The sequence below is a fragment of the Cyprinodon variegatus genome, unplaced genomic scaffold, assembly GCF_000732505.1.
Source record: "Cyprinodon variegatus isolate N-32 unplaced genomic scaffold, C_variegatus-1.0 Scaffold158, whole genome shotgun sequence".
Taxonomy (NCBI): Eukaryota; Metazoa; Chordata; class Actinopteri; order Cyprinodontiformes; family Cyprinodontidae; genus Cyprinodon; species Cyprinodon variegatus.
In genome coordinates, this window is record NW_015150611.1 from 81,444 (window position 1) to 89,339 (window position 7,896).

Consider the following 7,896-nt stretch of genomic DNA (forward strand, 5'->3'; position numbering starts at 1 on the left):
AATGCACTGTTTCTTATTGTTTTTTGGAACTCCTATTGGTTTGTGAGACAAACCTGAAAGCTAAACAACGCTTCCAATCCACCTGGTTAACCAAACTGTCATCTCTGCAGACGCCTGAGAATCCAGCCCGGACCTGTTTCCTGAACGCAGTCTTATTTTGTGCAAACATTTAATAAACTCTGTTAAACTTTTCATCTGTCTCCTGGTAGTGTTCTGCATGTGGGTTTGATTCAGAACCAATCATGACAGTAACCTTATAAGCCAGATGGGGAAATGTAACACTAAAGCTGAGGATTCATGGGAAACTGCCAGGTTAACAAAAGACAAAAAAAAAGACAAAGGAAACCCCCACCATGGACTGTTCTCCCTGCTGCCCTCTGGAAAGAAACTTATGGCTCTCAAAATGGTATCTGTGCCCTATTTGTTGGTACTCGCCGATACCAATAGCACCATTTTAGGGCAGTATCTGGGCCCCGTCCGATACTGGTATCGGTATCGGTGCAACACAAATTCTAAATAATACCTCAATTACTTCACCCAAAATCATCCACAAACAATATGTATTTTTTGTCGACTAGGGCAATGGTTTTCAGACTCAGCCCTGGGGACCCACTGTACTCAAGGTTTTAGGTATTTCCCCGTGTCCACTAAGGTTTTTATTTGTTTATTTATGTCTTAATCAAGGTCAATTGGGTGGGTGGGGCGGCCCTCTATTGGCCAGCTGCCACTGGTTGAATTGTTCCTTCATAGTGTCTTCAGATGCTATGTGTTGTGAATTGATGCTATTTAAATAAACTGAATTTAAATGAATTGAAATTGAACTTTTATGAGTTATCATTTTTGAACTACATGTGAATTTTAGATATCACCTTAAGACTACAATTCTGGATTTCATTGTCCACAATAAAGTTGTATTTCCAATTTTAAAAATACTCTTGTCATGGACTGCACCAATGTTATTGAATATAAAAGCTTTAAAAATAAAACCAAATTTGATGTTGCACAATTTACAAGTAATTTGATCCCCCCAGTTTCGATCAAGAGACTGATCGGAACAAAAAAAGGTCTGCTACTAGATGACTTTAAAGAGCAGTCAACCTTTAGGGGTAATACGTTTTTCTCACGTGTTACTGTTTAAGGAAGCAGATTAAGAAAATACTACCTTACCAACAGTTATCACATGCCTGATGGTGATATCAGGTAAGGGTTGGTTTATCAGAAGCACAATAAAGAAGAACTTTGTGTTTATACTACTGTTATTGAGGAAGCACAGTGGGAAAATGCTCTATATGACTCATCTCTTTATTCATTGTAAGTTCAGGTAAAGACATGAGGAAAATACGCTTTCGGTCTCTTCTGAGGACTAATCACCCTTTACAAAATAAACCTTTTTAGAAATTTTCCCTTTAACATGTTCAAATACTTTATAATATTAATAATAACTGAACTGTATTAATCTCACATTGGAGAAATTCACCTCTGCATTTAACCAATTCCCTTGAGGAGCATTGGGCTGCCACTGTGCGGCTCCCGGGGAGCAGTGTGGGGTCAAGGGTCTTGCTCAGGGACCCAGAGTGGAGGCTGTGGGGATCGAATCGGCTTCTTGAAACCTTCTCAGAGCACAAGCACACTGCTCTGACCACTAAGCACACTCCCCAACTGTTTTATTTTCGCCATTTGCTATTCTAAAATGAAAGCCTATAATTTCCTTTTTGTGCATGCTTATATTAGTTTAAATTCAATGTGTCAAAGTTACTGCATCTGCGACATTGAATTTTCTGAAAGCCTGAGGCTGAGTCAACACTTACTCAAATCATCTTCACAGTTTCACCCCAGTGACCTATTAAATCTGTCCACATTTGCATTTGTTTATTCATGTACATTAAAACAAAGCAGGACAGCAATGCAATGGCTGCAGCAGTAATAAGAGAAATTTGATATTATTCTTGAAAATGCTCTTTGATCTTCAGCAACCAACCACATCAGCTCACCACCGTCAACCGATCTTTTATAAAGAAAAAACACATTCCTGCTAAATTAGCCCTTACAAATAAAGAGGCTGGAAGAGTTGGGCTATAGATTCAATAGCTCACATGGATACAAAATGACCTATTAGTTAATGCAACATTTAATTTCCCTTTGGGATTAATAAAGTATTTTTGAATTGCATTGAATGATCAAGTCATCTGAGTCCAAATCTGGCATAGCAAGCCAAGTGTGCAGATGCTTAGTTGGGTAGCAGGCTTAGTTGTGGATTTGAAAATCTTTTAAGCTGGACTCTGAATGTAGATCGGACTTTGAGGAGGTGCAGTCCGATGCTGTTTGGCTTGCTACAAAGATGGATGAGTGTCTGAGTGAATGTGGGTAAGTGATTCAGGTTATTCAACTGAAGTTCTGCCTAGGCGTCATTAACATAGTGTGTAACTTCAGAAAAGTAATATATTTCAGAATCCCTATAATCTGACATTTGTTTGTTGATGCTAAGAGAACAACTTGAGTTATAAAAAATAAAATCCTCACCATGTTATTGTCAAAAATATTGCTCCTATTTTCCTTTTGATCTTGTCATGCAGAATAATATGCCCTGAAAATAAGATAAATTAAAACTGATTCTGTTGAGAAAATATGAAGGAAATTTGAATATCCCTTAAGGTGGATTTCCTTTTTTCTCAGGATATGAAAATGACATAAAAGACACAGAGGTACAAACAAACATGATATTCTCATATTTCATGACCAAGTATTGAGTTTGCTGTTTTTATCATGAAAAGGTCAAGGCTTAAAATTTTATTGTCTTCACGTGCTTGTAATAACAAAAAAGTTAATGATTGGTCACTGCTAACTCAAAGAATATTTAAGGATGGTCACCACACAACGCACAAGAAGGACATACAGAGACTAAAAACTTTAAATGGAAATGATGATGTTTGTTCAGGCGTTGCTGCTCTGTTCTCTCTACATTGCTCAGCTTCAGGCTTCAACCAACAATGAAATTGTTTCCCATTTAAGGCAAACTGGATCACAGGTAGGAGATACAGGAAATCTATCTGAACCCCAACAACCATTTCCACAGGACATCAATACTGTGCTGAGAGAGATAAGCGCCGCATTGGCTGGACTACAGGTAGAGATGAAGTACCTACAGAGAGATTATGAAGGTGTGTTGAATCACAGCGGTGTAGCTTTTACAATAGTTTATTGGAATAAATGACTACATGTGTACTAATGTGTACTAATATAAATGTAGCATTATTGTTTGTAATTTTTTTTTTGTTACTTCACTAGCTAAAACAAGAGAACTGGAGCTGCAAAAAGATGAACTTGACAAGCTGAAACAACTGTACCAAGGTAATTATATAACAGCTGCTATTATTAATGCTGTTGTCAAAAAATTATATTTTACATAGATCTAAGTTTAAAGGAGTAGTACACTAATAAAATGGTTTAGATAAAACATCTGCAGGGACAACTGCAGAATTATGAATAATTTTAACAATTGATTGTGAAAATCCAAAATCCATGTTTGCATGATGACATATCATCACCGTTTTATTCACACAAAATAGTGATGCTAAAATACTTGTAATTTTGCTGCCATGTTTTCAGCTCAAGCAGGAGATCTGAACAGGGTTGAAGATCAAGTGGAGGTTCTGAAGAGAGAAGGAGAAGGTTAAAAGTCCTATAATATTCTCACATCCGTGTATTATTGGGATTTATTATAGATGCTATAATTTCCAAGCTTCACATTTCCCCATGGTCAAAGTTCTTAACATGTCAACAACTAATACACTGTAAAATATAGAGGTCAGAATGGAAAGATCACTATGACATCAATAATTTCTAAGAGTCTGTGACTTAATTCTTTTTGCAAAAGAGTTCTGGATGTTTTTAATATTTTCCCATTAATGTTGCCATTAGCTAATGTATACACAAATGTATGTCTGCCAAGAGTATTTGTTTAAAAAAAAAAAGGCATGTGATGTGAATTGGCGCTATTTGATAAAACTGAATGGAACAATTGTGTTGATATGCTAGTATTAGCATAGAAATAACATTGTTGTGTCAACTGTCATGGTTGGTTGGTGACAGAGTTGACGTGAGTTAGGGGTGGTGACAGCTGGGGAACGCTCGACCTGATCTATTCTATAGCTAAAGTCTTCCGGGCCCCTTATTTTCAAAGGTCCATCAAAGGACTCAGCTGTCAAAATCAAGACACTTCATGACGCCTCAGCTATGGAAGCGAATCGTTTTCATATTTTAAATGAAAAAGCATTTCCAGAAATGCTGTTTCATTTTAAAAATGTGGCTGCATTATTTGACTCATAAATGAAATTAGTAATCAGTCATCCTTTTTGCATTTGCATTTTCTTCTTCAAGACTGCTAATCTTTTTACTTAATTAAAATGAAAAAGAAAAAGACATTTGAGATTTATTTTTCAAAATGCAGCAGAGTGACATCAGCAGCCGCTCTTCCTGAGGTCCTTGCTGACCGGGCTACCCATCTTGTTCGGTAGGGGGCACTGTGCACATCTGCATTGCATTACATTGTAAGCATGCCGGCGGGAAATGTTGAATTGTTGAATTGGTTGAATTGCCTGGTCTGACTATCGCGACATACTGAACGACCACAATGACCAGTGGCAGAGCTAATAAGGAAGGCAGCTGCTGTTTTAGAGCAAGTGCCTGCTTCTAATGGACGTGTGGCAACGCCGACTGCTCCTGAGTTTCCCGCCGGCACGCTTACAATGTAATGGAATGCAGAGGTGCACAGTGCCCCCTACCGAACAAGATGGGTAGCTCGGTCAGCAAGGACCTGAGGAAGAGCGGCTGCTGACGTCACTCTGCTGCGCCAGCTGCTCAGAATGCTTTTTTGTTTTTGAGTAATGGACAGTACTTTGCAGGCAGACCACGAAAACAAAAAGCAATGTCTGCTTTGTTTTCTCTTTGATTATGGCATAAAATGTGCAGTCTTAAAGAAGAAAATGCAAATATGATGATTGATTACTAGTTTAATTTATGAGTCAAATAATGCAGCCACATTCTTAAAATGAAAAGGCATTTCTGGAAATGCTTTTTCATTTTCAAATTTTACATTTCAAATTGAATTTTGGTATGTATGTGCTGGGGTACATTTTGAAAAATAAATCTCAAATGTCTTTTTCTTTTTTATTTTAATTAAGTAAAAGGATGAGCAGTCTTGAAGAAGAAAATACAAATGCAAACAGGATGATTGATTATTAATTTAATTTATGAGTCAAACAATGCAGCCACATTCTTAAAATGAAGCATTTCCAGAAATGCTTTTTCATTTGAAATATTGAAACGATAAAGAGTTTTCTAATGATACTGCCAACTATTACCAAAAACAAAACCTTTTTTTTCATTACTTTGTTCACCTAACCTGGAGCTTTCGTTGGTGTTTATGTTAAGCTGGATGCCCCTGCCTTCTGAGTATCTACAACATCCATCTTAATATAACGCTTCAGTTGTTTGCTAGGTTGACATTGACGCGCTCGACATTACATCCACTAAACAGTGCGGGAAATTCAAAACACGAATAAATTAAGAAAAATAGGCTACAGGCTTATTGAAGCATCTGGTTGTACTACTTAGGTGTCAGTCTGTTCACCAAACAATGTTTAAGTTGGGAAGTTTCAATAAAAAGGCTATTTTAAAGATATATTTCATTCAGAACTTACATTAAGCCTCTTTATGTTATAGTTTCATTGATTTTTGTGAAACATGCTTAAAACAAAAGCTCCACAGCTCGAGTTCTTTTCTCCTTTGAAATAAGGTCAATAGGAGATTGAAATAAAAGCTAGTTTTTGAAAGTAATGTACCTTATTTGTTGTCCTTTCATATAAGATTAAACGAAAAAAAGTTTAATCAGATTTGGAATGAAAACATCTGAGATTATATTTATAAGCCATAACAATCAGCATAATTTCAATAGAATTCTATAAGACGAATAAATATCATGCTTTGATAATGACTGTTTTATTTTTTATGACTTCAGCTCAGACAGAAGAACTGATCAGTGTTAAAACCAGAGCAAATGTCACTGAAAACCAGGTGGAGGCTCTGAAGAAAGAAGGAGAAGGTTGGTGAATTCAGATATAAATTCCCCATGATAACAATCACATCTACTGTATCTATCGAAAACATTATCTAAACTAGATTATTTATTCCTGTTATAAAAATATAGAGAATTTATTTTAGATGAAGTGGAGTTTTCCTGTTTATACAAAACAAACAGTAATTAAAATCAAGCAGGATCCTAATACCTATTTTCTGTCTTGCAGTGAAACGAGTGGCTTTCTCAGCTTCTTTGTTTGACTCTGGTTCAGGAACTTTTGGTCCATTTAACACAAACACTCCTCTGGTCTTCAGGCATGTTGTTGCAAATATCGGAAATGCCTACAACCCAAACACAGGTACATTAGTTTATTTTGATGATGATGATGATGATGATGATGATGATGATGATGATGATGATGATGATGATGATGATGATGATGATGATGATGATGATGATATATTCCAGGGTTGTTCACAGCGCCAGTGAGAGGAACCTACCACTTTTGAGGCTGGTCAAGAATGGAGAACATATTTTCATGGCTTCTGAGCATCAGACTAATGGTTTGAACAATGGCTCTAATGGAGTGTCATTGCTGTTAGAGGTTGGAGATGTTGTGTTTTTGCGTCAGAATTCAAATTCGAGAATTTTTGATAACCAAAATCACCACACAACCTTCAGTGGTCATCTGCTTTTCACCATGTGAGAACCTAATAGCCTTGATTTTCTACAGCATTTAACATATTAACTGAGCTAGATTTACTGTTTAGATTTCTCTTTAGTTTAGTTGACATTAAAATGATAATTAGACCAAAGTAATCTTTATTAAATGTTATGGTTTGACTTTTTGTCAAAACTGCTTTGTGTATAATAGGCTTTATCACTGTAGATCTTAAAGTCTCGTCTTTAAAACTATTTTAATTTAATTTCTTTTAAAATTATGTAAAGGTAAAATTTTGATTTCTGTTTTCTCGTGCTTTTGTCATTTTTATACAGATTATTTTTGGCTGCTCTATACATTACTTTATGAGTTATTTGATTTGATGTGATTTATCACGTGACTTCCCTATTTTGTGCACTACATTGTTTACATCTGTCGTTTAAAAATGTTCTCCTTTAATAAAGTTTTGTATATTGCTCGATTACCCGATACTTCACACTGTATTATTTCTATTTTGAAAGCAGAACAGGTAATGTTCATTATTCCTGAATTTAAAATCTTAGAAGTCTTAGAACATGTGTTTTTATCTTTCCTTATTTTGAAGCACAATTAGATTGAATTCTAATTGAAAAGGTAGCAGTAACTTGCCCTGTTCAAACTAATAATGTTAAACAACCAATGCAAATTTGCAAAATGGTTGTTTTTTCTACGTTGATAATGATGTTTGTAACAGAAACTCAAGCAATTCTGTATGAAATATGAGGATGCATTTCATTTTCTATATTCTGTTTAATCTGTTTATCTGTTTAAAGAGTAATGAATATAATGTTAACAATTATCAGCAGTCTAAGACCTGGTAGAAGAGAACATTTCAGACTTCGGCAACTGGATTCTAAAATTGTGGAGGAAACCAGGAAAATAGCACATCTGAGAATCTATGGAGAGAGTGTTTGGAAATTTATGTCAAACGTATAAAATCAGGTAGAACATCAATCTATATCTCAACAACACACCATATCTCTCTCGTACTAGGTTGTGCATTTACCATCTTTTTTCCAACTGTTTGTAAGGAATGATTTGGACAATTGTACTTGTGAATAACACACAAAAGATCAATTAAATACACATATTTGATCTTCATTTTGAATAACATGCTTTT